The sequence below is a fragment of the Alligator mississippiensis genome, chromosome 6 (genome assembly GCF_030867095.1).
Source record: "Alligator mississippiensis isolate rAllMis1 chromosome 6, rAllMis1, whole genome shotgun sequence".
Taxonomy (NCBI): domain Eukaryota; kingdom Metazoa; phylum Chordata; order Crocodylia; family Alligatoridae; genus Alligator; species Alligator mississippiensis.
The window spans coordinates 135,581-151,595 of NC_081829.1; the positions used below are offsets into that span (position 1 = coordinate 135,581).

Consider the following 16,015-nt stretch of genomic DNA (forward strand, 5'->3'; position numbering starts at 1 on the left):
AGTTTTGAAGTGATGGGAGCCCAAGAAGGGTGGCTGTGCCTTAAGGAAATGATCCTTCAGGCACAAAGGGAGACGATCCCGATGCGAGGAAAAAGAGGGAAAGGGGCCAGGAGGCTTCCTTGGCTGACCACAGAAATCCGGGGCAGCCTAAGGGCCAAAAGGGGAGCACATAAAAAGTGGAAACAGGGAGAGATCACCAAAGACGAATATACCTCCTCTGCTCGCGCTTGTAGGGAGGCAGTTAGACGGGCCAAAGCTACCATGGAGCTGAGGATGGCATCCCAAGTAAAGGACAACAAGAAAATGTTCTTTAGATATATAGGGAGTAAAAGGAAGGCCCAGGGAGGAATAGGACCCCTGATAAATGGGCAGAAACAATTGGTGACAGATAGGGGGGACAAGGCTGAACTCCTCAACGAGTTCTTTGCCTCAGTGTTCCTAAGCGAGGGGCAAGGCAAGGCTCTCACCGGGGTTGTAGAGAGGCAGCAGCAAGGCGCCAGACTGCCATACGTAGACCCTGAGATGGTGCAGAGGCACTTGGAAGAACTGGATGCCTTTAAGTCGGCAGGCTCGGATAAGCTCCATCCGAGGGCGCTGAAGGCACGGGCCGACATCACTGCAGAGCCACTGGCGGGAATATTTGAACGCTTGTGGCGCACGGGCCAAGTCCCGGAGGACTGGAAAAGGGCCAATGTGGTCCCCATTTTCAAGAAGGGGAGGAAGGAGGACCCGGGCAACTATAGGCCAGTCAGTCTCACCTCCATCCTTGGCAAAGTCTTTGAAAAAATTATCAAGGCTCACATTTGCGAGAGCCCGGCAGGGCAAATTATGCTGAGGGGAAACCAGCACGGGTTCGTAGCAGGCAGATCCTGCCCAACTAATCTGGTCTCTTTTTATGACCAGGTTACGAAATGCCTGGACACAGGAGGAGGGGTGGATGTCGTATACTTAGACTTCAGGAAGGCCTTCGATACGGTATCCCACACCATACTGGTGAACAAGTTAAGAGGCTGTGACGTGGATGACTACACAGTCCGGCAGGTGGCGAATTGGCTAGAGGGTCGCACCCAAAGAGTCGTGGTGGATGGGTCAGTCTCGACCTGGAAGGGTGTGGGCAGTGGGGTCCCGCAGGGCTTGGTCCTTGGACCGATACTCTTCAATGTCTTCATCAGCGACTTGGACAAGGGAGTGAAGCGTACTCTGTCCAAGTTGGCGGATGACAAAGCTGTGGGGAGAAGTGGACATGCCGGAGGGCAGGGAACAGCTGCAAGCAGACCTGGATAGGTTGGACAAGTGGGCAGAAAACAACAGGATGCAGTTCAACAAGGAGAAATGCAAAGTGCTGCACCTACGGAGGAAGAATGTCCAGCACACCTACAGCCTAGGGAATGACCAGCTGGGTGGCACAGAAGTGGAAAGGGAACTTGGAGTCCTAGTGGACTCCAAGATGAACATGGGTCGGCAGTGTGACGAAGCCATCAGAAAAGCTAATGGCACTTTATCGTGCATCAGCAGATGCATGACGAATAGGTCCAGGGAGGTGATACTTCCCCTCTATCGGGCGCTGGTCAGACCGCGGTTGGAGTACTGCGTGCAATTCTGGGCGCCGCACTTCAAGAGGGATGCGGATAACCTGGAGAGGGTCCAGAGAAGGGCCACTCGTATGGTTAAGGGCTTGCAGGCCAAGCCCTACGAGGAGAGACTAGAGAACCTGGACCTTTTCAGCCTCCGCAAGAGAAGGCTGAGAGGCGACCTTGTGGCTGCCTATAAGTTCATCACAGGGGCACAGAAGGGAATTGGTGAGGTTTTATTCACCAAGGCGCCCCCGGGGGTTACAAGAAACAGTGGCCACAAGCTAGCAGAGAGCAGATTTAGATTGGACATTAGGAAGAACTTCTTCACAGTTCAAGTGGCCAAGGTCTGGAACGGGCTCCCAAGGGAGGTGGTGCTCTCCCCTACCCTGGGGGTCTTCAAGAGGAGGTTGGATATGCATCTAGCTGGGGTCATCTAGACCCAGCACTCTTTCCTGCCTATGCAGGGGGTTGGACTCGATGATCTACTGAGGTCCCTTCCGACCCTAACATCTATGAAAAAGAGCTGAGCAAACAGAAGGGAAAATAGGCATGCTCCCACTATCAAAAGTACCAGCACACCACTTTACACACGAAAGGAACAGGGTACCATCCAAAAAAGCCCATCTGCTTTAAAGAGCTATATTCCTTCACACCCCCCCCCCTTACAGAACAAACACTCTGTTAGAAATTTATTCTATTGTTCCTGAGAACCAACAATTGATATGTCTAATTTCTGCATTTTAGATATCACATTAGCCTGGCAACACTGGCATTTCATTACTGTAAGCCCACAAATAAAATCTACAAATGAAGAGAGAAAGGGGAAAAAGTCTGTACCTACCATTAAAATCCATAAGAATAAAATACATTTCTGCTATTCTACTTTCTTAAAACTACTACATAAATGATTTTCATGCTCTATAAAAGCACGAGGAGAATGTATGCAACAATCATTATTTCAATCTGGTGGATAAACCTGGGACATCTGAAGTCCCACACCCAGCTCCAGATATATCCCTGCTGTATGATATACCATACACAAGTGGCATGGGCAGCCTGTGTGTAGCACATGGAAGATCCAGGAGGGGGGCAAGGAATACAATGGTAGATAGGGCAAGGAGAAGAAAGCAGACAAGTGGATCAGGCAGGGAGTATACAGCAGAGACGCAGTCACCTACCCTGGAAATCTTCAAGAGGAGACTGGACAGTCCCCTTGCTGGGGTCACCTGACCCCAGTGGTCTTTCCTGCCTAGTGCAAGAGGCTGGATCCGATGATCTTGTGCAGTCCCTTCCAGCCCCTTGCAATCTATGAATATAGGAGACCAGAGCAGCAGATTGGGTGGGATGCAGAAAGCAGAGAAGTGAACCAGGAAGGGGAAGAGGATCATAGTGACACTCAGGGAGGGCACAAGGCTTATTTTGCGGTGCACCTGCCAAAAAGGTTGGCCCAGGATATACCGGAGCAACGATCCTGTGAGCCCGAACACTACAAACAAAACCACTCCATAGACATTCAACTGCCTGCATGAAAGTTAAACCAGGAAGTTACTCATTCCAATTGGACCTATGACCCCGTGGAAAAGTGGAAGGGCTGATATTTCTTCTACATGTGAAAAGCAGGGTTTTGATGCTGGAATCAGATGGAGGAAGCGTAATATTATTGATAGCTTTTCTTCTGGATTTTAGCTGCCATAGCATTCAAGGTTTACTTCAAAGTCCAGGCTGAAATGTCCCCAGAAGCTTGGACACACGCAGGTTATTTCCCATAGAGTTAAGTTTCATTTTAATTTTCAAACCTATTTCAAAGCTTAGATAAGTAAACTTCAGAACAAAAATCACTGCCATCCTTCCTTAAGACCCGCCAATGAAAGCTAATGTTCTGCACTTTTCATTGTCAAAGCTCTTCACATTAACAAGGATTTAAGTCTTATACTGAACCAACTATACATCTGACCCAATACGTTACCCAAAAAACTTTGCTTTTCTCATATTCCCTAGACGCTCACTGCCACAACACTATGACACTTACAACAGCTTGCTTGGCTCACGCACTGGGTGTGGGGTTAAATTTCACCCCCACAGAGCTATATTTTAAAAGAACCTGAAAACAGTGGAGTAATCAATAAAACAGAGATCTTCCCACACTCAGTTAAGGACAGACTTAAAGTAGACTACTATACCTCATGGCCCTGGATTAGCGCAAGGGACATGACCAGTCTAAGAACAGGAAGCTGTTAAATGTTGAACTGTTGAGCAATGCTAAGTGTATTCTTTTCCAAGGACAGGATCAGAGAGTGCCCTCAGATTACAAAAAGAAACTCTTAAAATTACAACACTATTTAATCACATTAAAAACAACCAACCAACCAACCCACCCACCCCCGCTCCCTCCCCAAAATATTTACTATCACCAGCAGTTTATTTGTGTCTGCATCATTTAGTATTTAAACCACATAAAATAAAATGGTTACTTGCCAGAAGCAATTTCCTCTCACAAACTCTGTAGTTTGCTGCTTTAGTAGCAGTAGTAGTAGTAGTAGTAGGAGGAGGAAGAGGCGGCAGCGGCGGCATCTGCTTGTCTCGCGAGACAAAAGAATTTACGTCCAGCAAGACAGCTTGCTGTATGTAAACCTCACTTAAAAATAAAGTGAAGCTGGAATGACCTCTTCAGGGCACAAGAGCCTGGGCAATGTATACAGAGACACTGAGCTGCCTACACACCAATATCCTCCTCTCGGCCTTGCTGGTTTAATCCGAAGGAAGGGCAGGTGCCACTATGTTTGGACCCAGCTTGGCTGCAAGAGCAACGGAGATCATCCATTTGCTGCTTTAACCTTCACCAAACAGGCAAGGAATATAAATAGAATTCGCTCCTGCAAGTGAACTAAACCCTCCTACATTTTTTAATTTTAAATCACACCCCTATTTTCAGTCAAAGTTAAAATAAACAGATTCTTTCCACCTCCTCTTGCTAACACCGCACTTGCAAGCTTTGCACAGCTCAACGGACAGTTCTATAAACTAAAAGAGTTAGTGACTCATTTACCAAAACTGCCTCTGAATGTTATAGTACAACTACCTTAGTATCAAGAGTTCCCTCTCTCTACTTCTTATCAAAGCCTGGAAGAAATTCTCAGGAAGTGTTTTGAAGGAGTCTATTACTGAAGCATGAGATTCCATTAAGATTATTCTTACTCTAAATGAAAGAGCCACCTGTAAATGGAAGTGAGGCACTAGCCAGGAAAAGCAGCCCTGGCTGCTCACTTACCTTACTGTTTGGACTTCTTTATTGGGTATGGTGCAGTCCACCAGAAGGAAACGCATACATAGCCCCCAGGGCCTGCATGCCACAGCTGAGTTCAGCAGTTCTGGGACGGGGCATAAACTGAAACCGTGGGTTCGGGAGAGGGACTGCAATACAAGTGTGTTGCACTGAGAGCTATGGAGGCTCCTCTGGGACTCAGCTTACAACAAAGATCACATTTCCTTCCTGCTTTCAGCTAAGCCTTCTCTGGATACTTCAAACCCCACCCCCTCCACCTTTAAAAGAACAGGACTGTTTCCGTGGGCACAGACAGAAGTGACATTTGTCCTGTGATCAGCCCCCTGACCACATTTTACAGCCGTGCCCTGACAAGTGCACAGCTGCAGTGCTTTAAAAGTGCCGGATCGCACAACAAATTAACCCTTATCTAATGACAGTTCAGATGAAGGTGCACCAAGTGTCACTAAAAAAAAAAAAAAAAAAATGTAGAGTGCCTTCGTTAACTTCTGTCAGTCCCTGCGTGCGATCAGGGCTGGGTTCATATCCAGCCTGGGCTGGAGGAGGGGCAAGTGAATTGCAGCCCCACCTGCCTTGTGGCCCCTGCCCAGGCCACTCCTCCAGCTTAGGCTGGACAAACCCCAGGCCCAGAGCTTCCTCCCCTCCCTTCTCCCCCAGAGCTGAGGGGAGGACAGTGGGGAGAGGAGGGGTAGGGGAGAGAGGCTGCAGGCTCCAAAGTGGGAACTTGATCCCACCCCCCTCTCCAAACAGCAAAAATGTGTTGGCTGGGGGCTCATTCTAACTCATGTGAAGCACCATGAGTACAGCAGGGAGCTACAATGCCCCCAGTTCCAACTCAGGTCTTATTTGGCAACAGAAAAGGCTTTGACAATCCTACATGATCTGCTACAGACAGTTAGGCCACATTCCGTGACTTGCATGTGTACTTGGAACAACTGCCACGTGGAGGGAGCAGATTTTTGAAGCTGATATTTTCAGAACTGCTCTTTTCAATGAGACCTGCTAATTTTTTCTGGAAGCCAGGCCACTGCCATGTTATCACATTTCTTAGCTCTTGAATTAAGCTTCCCAAATCATGATTTAGTCTAATGTCTACAAATAAGAGTATGCAAACTAACACCATTCCAATGATGGCTAGTAAGCACAAGGGAGCAAAAGGAGCAGAGGCCTTGTGCTGAAATGTTTGAGTCTCAGTAATAAGCACATCTTGGTATTCATGTTTTAAAATAATACTTAAACATCCTACACATCTTTAAAATCTTCCTTTAACATCTGATCATGCATCATGAACTTTAGCTACCTTATACCTGATTAAATCATGATTTTTAATCACTTGTCTGGTTAAAGGCCTACAGAAAAAACCCTATGTGGACTGATTGGGAAACTTGAACCCCTTCAGCCTCCACAGGAAGAGGTTGAGAGGTGATCTCATGGCTGCTTACAAACTCATCACAGGGGCCCAGCAAGAAATAGGGGATACAATATTTACCAGGGTGCCCGTTGGGGTAACTAGAAACAATGGCCACAAACTGAAAGAGAGCAAATTCAGACTGGACATCACAAAAAAAATTTTTTACAGTGAGGGTTGCCAAAATATGGAATATGCTTCCCAGGGAGGTGGTGCTGTCCCCTTCCTTGGAGGTATTTAAAAGACTGGATAGACACTGGGCTGGGGTCATCTGACCCCAGCACTCATTCCTGCCCAGGGCAAGGGGTCGGACTCGATGATCTAATAGGTCCCTTCTGATCCTAACGTCTATAAAACCATTAAACTATTGCTGATTATTGACATAAGGTGATAGATTTAGAGGCCTGTAACACTATAGTGCTGCATGAAAAGCACCCACCACCTGCTATTTATAATACAAACCACTTTGTCTTTTACAAATTAGCTGGCTAAATTCACTCATGTTGCAAAGGTTTAAACATAACTGTTGCTTCCACAGTCACATGTGCTGATGCTAAACAAAGCTATAATTTTGATTAATTATCAAAAAGAATCTAGCCAGAGCAGTGGTCTGGTAAATTTGGAAGATATTTTGGGAAGACAAAGTATCAAGCAGCAGTACAACAGCATGCTGTTATAGTAGGTGATGTTTTTTGTCCAATGATCATGGTATGCTGCCGCCCAACTTAGAGTAGCAGACCTGCTCAAATTAACTCCATAAATTGATGCCACAGAACTCCAGATTTAAACAGAGTCTGTTTGAACTGCCAGTTCACAAAGAAGATCAGCAGCTAAACAACAAGCATTTGGCTGAGGCTACCCTGGAGTAAGATGGAGTATGGAATCAGAATTGCATGCCCCTCCACAGAGAGCCGCTATCCTGCTCACTGAGGCAGCTTACAGCCTCTGGCACCTCGTTACTGAAAGGGTGAACCATCCTGTGTTTGCTGACAAATTAAACATTCAAATCTGGCAGTCCATCTATTTCTGTGCATCTGTAAGTTATTAGAACTCAGTAAAATATGTACAATACAATGTAAGTTAACTACATTCTGAAGAGTGAAATGCTTGCATCTTGGCCACACATCCCGTGTCACGGTTAAGGGTTCTAAACATCTGAAACCAAGAGTTCTTTTATCTAGAATGCCATATAATCTAATCTCCTCGTCATGTCTTTGCTTCCTTTGCAGGAAGGGAGCAATTCCCACCTGCTAACAAGCTTTTAGTTGCTCTGCCACCTCACTACAGAATGAATTCAGAACCTACCACAAGAGGAATTTGACCATGGTCTTATAAAGACGTAATGGCGTTTCTCTTCATTACATTAAAAAAAAAGTTGTCAAAACGTCAAAGAAATATACTCTAGTAAAAGCAGGGCTCAAATGAATGAATGCAGCACAGTCAAGTTGTGGCACTGCCTTGATGCCCTCAAAAATTCTGATGAAAGGTGCGCTCTTTCAGCTTGTGGCATGGGGAAAGTGAGAACCTCCTGAAATGAGAAGCACAATTTAAAGCCAAGTAGTCTTGTGAAAAAATGAACAGGAAAGGTCTCTTCAATGAAAGCTATACAAACCTTTCACCACTGATAAATTAACAAAGAGGCTGTGATTTTCTTGGTTTCAAACGATGTGTCACAAGAAAGGTACACCCCTGTAAATGATCACCATTTATAAATAAAGAAAAATACTGGAAACAAGTCACATTAGTTGAAGCTATTTTGAATAGTAATAGCACTCTGTCTTTTTCTAGAGCATAAACAACAGAAGTTTGCTGGGTCTGGTCACAATATTTATTTGCTCGATTTGTTCAAAATAATTTCTTGTTCTGTCCTTGTCTAGCAAAGCAACCTGGGCTAAATACTTCCTGCAAAAATGAAGAAAATAAGAAAGCTTTTTATATGCACTTACCCAAAGACCAAGGGAAAATGGAGTTCCATCATTTGTATAATCGCTCTTGTGGGCGATTCAAGAAGCAGCGATTTCAAGTAGCAGCACTTGTACAAATTCTTCAAATCTATCTTTGTATCACTCAGCTCAGAACAGTCAACACAACCATACAAAAGTGACTGGCTTTCCAGGGACTGAGATGACCTTTAAATATTGAGTTCAATTACTGTATCTGATTAATCAATTTCCATATTATGACGACGCTTCTGCATGTAATAATACAAATAGAAGTGTGCGCAGCCACAATACTGAACCATTTGTGTGTGTACTGAGAAGATGCATTTAAATTAAATCATGTTTACATAAGGTTATTTTACTTTTTTATTTTCTGAGGTTCCTGTCACTGTAGGAGATGCCTAAAAGTCAGCTAACGCCTGCTTTATCCCAAGTGCCCTGAATAATACTAAAGGCAGTATCTTTTTGGAAAATAGCGAGTTGTATCCAGAAACTTTCTGTAGATTCAGTTGGCAAGTTCTCCTGATGGAACAAACCATCTTTTGCTTCCGTCTTGCTAATAGTTTATACAGAAAATAAGGTTTTCCAGAGCTGTGGAAATTTCACTTCAGTGCTCAGGGAGTGTCATTAATTCTCAGAGTTTGGCTTCTCAAATAAGCAGTAAAGCATAAAACTTACTTTTGTCTCCATCCTGGCAGCAAAGGTCCACACATCAAGCTCAACTTCACTTCATATGTTTACCAAAAGCACACACCAAGGATTCATCTCCACAAGAAACATGCTTAGAGAGCAGGCAAATATGAGCCGGTCATGAAACTGTGTAGAGCTGTAATATTATTTACACAGCTCCTCTTCATCTCAAAGGCTCTTGAAGTCTTTCCAAGACAATATATATTGGTTACCACACAATCACAATGCTGCTCCCTCAGAGGTGGAAGGCACTAGAGCCAAGCAGACAAACATAACACAGCCAGGTAAGTGGCAACAAGAATGAATTCTGGCCAAGAGCTAAGAGACAAAGCTTTGTTCTTAAGTAAATGCCCTGAGATCTTTAATGTCCAGCAGGTCCTAGTTTCTAAGGGTCTTGTCCAAGCAGTTAACTGAGTTGCATGTAGTTAAATCTACCACAAAAGGAAAAAAACAAGTCAGCTCTGATGGGATTTGGCCACATGATTTCCAGAAGTTAAGTATTTTACCTAAAGGTTACTCCAATAACAGCTATGGACAATTTCCTGCAGGTTGCCATTTCTGCACTTTATCAGAAACTGAAAACAAATTAAGGTAGCTGCCTCCTTAAAAATAAAGTTAATTCAGGAATGCAAAGCATAATACTAACCACATCTACAGATTTCAAAACCCCTTAACAACAGCTGGATGTTAATTAAAAAAAAAAGAGGCAGAAAAAAAGGCATGCAATTTCCCTGTAGCAGTACAGAAAGTAAAAGGCAGATCCCAAAGCAGAACTCAGAGCCCTACCTCTCAGTGTGTATTAGAACAAGCAGCTTCGTTTCTGTCTCAAGTTCTCTATATATGCAAAAAATCATGGAGATTTACTTTACCTCCCATATCAAAGTTTCACGACAACTGGTTAAATTATTCTTCAATTTGCAAGTTGTTTTAGGCTGCAAAACCATTTGTTTGCGGGTTTTTTTGCATGTTCAGTTACCAGAAAGGTTTACTGACCAATTACTGACACAGTCATACCAAGTCAAACTGGACATGCTGCAAAATCTTGTTTGAGTGGTGAACAATAACTTGTGCATCTGAAATTCTAATTTCCTATTAATTGGAAATGTTTTCTTCAGCACAGGAGGCTGTTTCACACCTCACAAATTAACGAGAGAATTTTATTTCTCAGCTCAAAGGGCTTCCATTTATAATTCACCATAGAATTCAAATAAAAAAAAATGGCAGCTAGAGCTTCAGTTGAGCTACTGAGCCTTACTTGGCAGAGTAAGCAGAACATTTTTGTTGCGGTATGAATGCTCCATAAGGAGGGCGGGGGTAGGGGTAATATTTTACAAGTGTTGAACCTCGCAACAGAACTCACAAGGAGCTTAAGATTCTTTTCCACAGTGATAAAGGAAAATTCCTTGTTACAGAAACCTTTAAAACCTGAGGAAGAATGCTCTACATTCAAAAGCTGGTCTAACTTTATCTCAGCTGTACAGCGGGTCTAATAAAAGATATCACCCAAAACTAATCTTTGTCTCTTGCTTAAAACCCCAGGAAGTTTGGACACCACTCTTCCCAACCATGCTCTCTCCTCAGTTTTTGAGGACATGGCAAAAATGTCTAGTTTCCATTTCCTGTGAAGTAGTATAATTTATTTAATGGCATACGCATGCTGTCTTTTTTGCACAAAGTCCACTGTTCATGGTAGAGCAGGCTGATATAATTACACATCAAATAGCAAGTAATTTTTGTGCAACTCCCAATCTAAAAGAAAAGCTTTGTTTTTGTTTTGGTAGGAGTAAAGACACTTCAAAGCTAATCAAGCCTTTCTGTGGTTTCGTAAGTTTTAATTAAATACGTTTGGTATTAACAGAAGACGTTCTTTAGCTTTATTTCCCATGTGGTCAAGTCTGACCTCATTTTTAAACAGTTTCCAGTAACCCAGTAAGTTTTCCACTGTCAATAGTTTACCACTGTTTTACATTCCCAATAGCTGCCAACGCTTAAGAATTTAATTATTTGGGATATGTTATTCATTTAATCTGGGGGATTTTTATTACGCTTCTCAAACAGTGACCACTTCAATTTAGTTTGAAGAAATTAAGAATTAAACATGATAACAACCATGTTCAAAATGGGAAAAATGTGTTAGACTTTACACTGATCCAAGTTGTTGAAACTAAAGCCAAAAAAGGCCCAAGGAAGGAGAAATGCTCCCTCTGACCCAGAAAATATCAGGGCCATAAATGAACGGAGTACTCAAACAGCATAACAAATGTTGGGGGGGGGGGGGGGGGGAGGAGACGACGGGACGACACGGAGCAGGGAGAAGGACTAGGTATCTGTTCTTTCTGGGATATTTCAGAAATGTGGTGTACACTTTCTAAAGCACTAACAAAGAACAGAAAGTACAGACTCAGTCTAGGACACTGCCAAGACAATAAACTAGGCAAGTGGCAGAATTTCCCTTTGACACGATTTTAAGACAAACGTGCTCCAGAGCATTAAACGTTGCTTTGTTTGCCCAGCAGCAACCAAAAAACTGAATACAATTGACAGAGTCTGTGCTAGCACCATCATACTGGATCAACTCCCAAAAGAAATGCTTACATCAACCTTAGAGATGTGAGGTCTTGCTTTCGTTGTTAACCTACCTTGTTGGAAAACTGACTTATACCTTGTGTCCTTCCACAGTAGCCTGTCACCTTCGTAGCTTCTTCGATTCCAAAGTCAAGAAACAACTCTGCAAAAAGAAACCATGGTGAAGCATCTACATTTATATTTTCCAAACACTTTATACAAGAAAGCACAGGCATTGTTACTATAAGCACTTTCTAGGTTTAAGCCTATTTTGGGTGGTGAGTTAATTTACCTTCAACCCAAATCATGTTTTCCCTCCTTTTATTCCTAGAAGCCAGGTGCCCCTTCTAGCACACTGCCCCAAAAGAAATGGCAAGCAAGAATAGAAAACATTCTTCTTTCCCGATCAAGATTCCTATTTCATTTTTAAACAACACTGTAAAGCTGTTTGTCTTAGGATGATGCCCAGAAGCCATACAAGCTGAGAAAAAAAATCAACTACATAGTAATTGACAGTGGAAGCTAGTGGCTTTTTGGACTATTCACACCAGAGTACCAAACAACTTAAGTAGCTGTAAAAATGCTTGTACTTAATACAGTTTGAGGCCCTACACAAAGAATCATCCTTAGGGCACTGCTGTCTGCTGCCCTATAGCCTAAACAACAGCAGATTCAATATCACTATGAGAAAGTCACTGTTTTATGCATATAAAACAATGGTAGTAGTTTTCCTGTTGCCGCTTTTCAGAGACCTACTATTTTCACTGCAAGACAAACCTAGCATTTGGGTTAAACCAGAGCAGGTAGAAAAGAGTATTATAGAAGAATTTAATGGAGACCATAAACGTGTGCATGAGGTGCCATAAAAATAAAAAATGCTTTATGCACAAAGTATTAATTCACAAGGGATAGAGGTGCTTGATTTACCCATCTCAAACTTGTCTAAGTGGTTTGGAAAGATTTTAAAAAAACCCAAAAAACCAATGAACAGGATGCCAGCTATACTGCCACCTCATCAGTTCTATAGCCACACTATTCTATCCATAGAGTGGTCCAAACTCCTATAGCAGCTCTCGTTTATGTCTCAAAATACAGAGAGATTAGAAGAGACAGACGTGAGACATTAAAGCTACACCAGAGACAAACATTCAGAGGTACAAGAATTCCTTTGGGGATTGAATTTTAGATTAGGCACCAAAATCTCAAAAGACTATAGAAGCTGCCTAGAAGAACAGATCTTTGTGCATAGATATCCCTAATCATCCACCCTAATCACCCATCCTAATACGTCCATCCAATTAAGACAGGAGTTTGCCTTCAGATTCATAGATGTTAGGGTCGGAAGGGACCTCAATAGATCATCGAGTCCGACCCCCTGCATAAGCAGGAAAGAGTGCTGGGTCTAGATGACCCCAGCTAGATGCTCATCTAACCTCCTCTTGAAGACCCCCAGGGGAGGGGAGAGCACCACCTCCCTTGGGAGCCCGTTCCAGACCGTGGCCACTCGAACTGTGAAGAAGTTCTTCCTAATGTCCAGTCTAAATCTGCTCTCTGCTAGCTTGTGGCCATTGTTTCTTGTAACCCCCGGGGGAGCCTTGGTGAATAAAAACTCACCAATTCCCTTCTGTGCCCCCGTGATGAACTTATAGGCAGCCACAAGGTCATAGATTTCATAGACGTTAGGGCTGGAAGGGACCTCGGAAGATCATCGAGTCCAGCCCCCCGCCCAAAGGGCAGGAAGTCAGCTGGGGTCATAGGATCCCAGCAAGATAAGCATCCAGTTTCATCTTGAAGGTGTTCAGTGAAGGCACTTGAACGACCTCCGGTGGCAGGCTGTTTTCCAGACCTTGGGGGTTCAGACAGTAAAGAAATTCTTCCTTATGTCCAGCCTGAAACGATCTTGTAGTAGTTTGTGACCATTCGACCTCGTCATCCCTTGGGGCACTCTGGTGAACAAACGTTCCCCCAGATACTGGTGGTCCCCCCTGATAAACTTGTAGGTGGCCATCAGATCACCCCTGAGCCTGCGCTTTTCCAGGCTAAAGAGCCCCAGGGCTCTCAGCCTGTCATCGTAGGGTCTGCTTCCCTGACCTCTGATCATGCGCATGGCTCTTCTCTGGACTCTCTCAAGCTTCTCCACATCCTTTTTGAATTGTGGAGCCCAAAACTGGACGCAGTACTCCAGCTGCGGCCTCACTAAGGCCGAGTACAGGGGGAGAATGATGTCCCGGGATTTGCTTGAGAAGCATCTATGGATGCAAGCCAGCGTTTTGGTCGCTTTACTAGCCGCAGCATCACATTGCAGGCTCATGTTCATCTTGTGGTCAATGATGAACCCCAAGTCTCTTTCTTCCATAGCGCTAGCCGACAAAGCACTGCCGAGCCTATAAGGATGCTGCAGGTTTTTTTCCCCCCCCCCAAGGTGGAGAACCTTGCATTTATCGGCGTTGAACACCATCAGATTCTCGTCCGCCCACTTGCTGAGCCTGTCCAGGTCAGCCTGGATCATCCACCTGCCTTCTGGTGTGGATGCTTTGCCCCAAAGTTTGGTGTCATCTGCGAACTTGGCCAGTCCGCTTCTGACTCCAGTGTCCACATCATTAATGAAGATGTTGAACAGTATGGGTCCAAGGACAGAGCCCTGGGGGACCCCACTGGTCACAGGACACCACGATGAGTGACTTCCATCAATTACTACCCTCTGGGTCCGACCCCGGAGCCAATTTTCCAGCCAGTGGATCGTGGAGGACCCAAGGTGACAATTGGCCAGTTTCGCCAAGAGACGATCATGGGACACCAGATCGAAGGCTTTTTTGAAGTCAAGATATATGACATCAATCTCATCTCCCTGGTCCAGGTGATAGGTCACCTGGTCGTAGAAGGAAATGAGATTGGTCAAGCAAGACCTACCCGCATCAAACCCGTGCTGGCTATCCCTTAAGATGTTGGCGTCGGCCAGTCCATTAAGGATGGCCACTTTAATAAACTTTTCTAAGATCTTCCCCGGGATAGAAGTCAGGCTGATGGGCCTATAGTTAGCCGGATCCACTTTCCTCCCTTTCTTGAAGATAGGCACCACATTGGCCTTCTTCCAGTCTTCGGGCACTACACCAGAGCGCCAAGAGTTTTCAAAGATCCGCGCTAGAGGCTGGGCTATGATGCTCGCCAGCTCCTTGAGTACCCTGGGGTGAAGATTGGCAGGGCCGGCAGGTCGCCTCTCAACCTTCTCTTGCGGAGGCTGAAAAGGTCCAGTTTCTCTAGTCTCTCCTCGTAGGGCTTGGTCTGCAGGCCCTTGACCATACGAGCTGTCCTTCTCTGGACCCTCTCCAGGTTATCCGCATCCCTCTTGAAGTGCGGCGCCCAGAATTGCACGCAGTACTCCAACTGCGGTCTGACCAGCGCCCGATAGAGGGGAAGTACCACCTCCTTGGACCTATTCGTCATGCATCTGCTGATGCACGATAAAGTGCCATTGGCTTTTCTGATGGCTTCGTCACGCTGCCGGCTCATGTTCATCTTGGAGTCCACTAGGACTCCAAGATCCCTTTCCACCTCTGTGCCACCCAGCAGGTCATTCCCTAGGCTGTAGGTGTGCTGGACATTTTTCCTCCCTAGGTGCAGCACTCTGCATTTCTCCTTGTTTTCTGCCCACTTCCCCAACCTATCCAGGTCTGCCTGCAGCTGTTCCCTGCCCTCTGGTGTGTCCACATCTCCCCATAGAGCTTTGTGTCATCTGCAAACTTGGACAGAGTACATTTCACTCCCTCGTCCAAGTCACTGATGAAGACATTAAAGAGTATCGGTCCAAGGACCGAGCCCTGCGGGACCCCACTGCCCACACCCTTCCAGGTCGAGACCGACCCATCCACCACGACTCTCTGGGTGCGGCCCTCTAGCCAATTCGCCACCCACCGGACTGTGTAGTCATCCACATCCAGATGAATAGGTGCCAGTATGTTGAGGCAGAACTGAGCCCTAGAAACTGTCTTTATTCAAGGCTTTTGCTAGCATCTTTGAAAAAGTAACTCAACAAGGTAGATTTAGCTTTGCCTGGGGACATGGTCTGTAAAAAAAAATCTCATCAAAACTGAATGAGTGTCTGTGTGTCTGTTATTTATCTACTGATATACATACACACACTCACATACACACATGTATATATTTATACATTTATTAAAATACCTATATTAAATTTTGATGATTTTTTGTTTGTTTGCATTTATTGTTGTTTTTGTTGTTTGTTTGTTTACACAGACCAGGTCCACAAACAAAGCTAATCAACCTTGGTTTTTTTTCAGCAACATCTAACCCATATCTATTTATATTGATATATAGATATAACAATATAGATAGATATAGGTTAAATACTATATTTACTCAAACAGAAGATGACCCTGATTATGAGGTAAATTTATACATTTGTTATAATATTCCCAGTATAGAATCAAATCACTGGAGGTCTGCCCTGAGTTTGTCCCCTTCCTACTACTGCAGCAGGGAAAATAAATCCGGGGGGGGGGGGGGGGTCAGATAGCCCTTTGCTCTCTGCTTCCTC

At 44.5% G+C, this 16,015-nt stretch overlaps 1 protein-coding gene across 4 annotated transcripts in view; it reads right to left on the reverse strand.

Moving 5' to 3' along the window:
- Positions 1-16,015, reverse strand: part of THRAP3 (thyroid hormone receptor associated protein 3) — a 63,132-nt gene that overhangs the window by 28,036 nt on the left and 19,081 nt on the right. For 2 of the 4 annotated variants that reach the window (XM_059729442.1, XM_059729443.1), the window contains exon 3: positions 11,535-11,623. The gene's annotated coding sequence lies outside the window, so the exon portion shown is untranslated. Of the gene's footprint in view, positions 1-4,049; positions 4,481-8,883; positions 9,147-11,534; positions 11,624-16,015 lie in introns of those variants that run through there. The other 2 variants (XM_019489840.2, XM_019489846.2) reach the window with 2 other exon arrangements.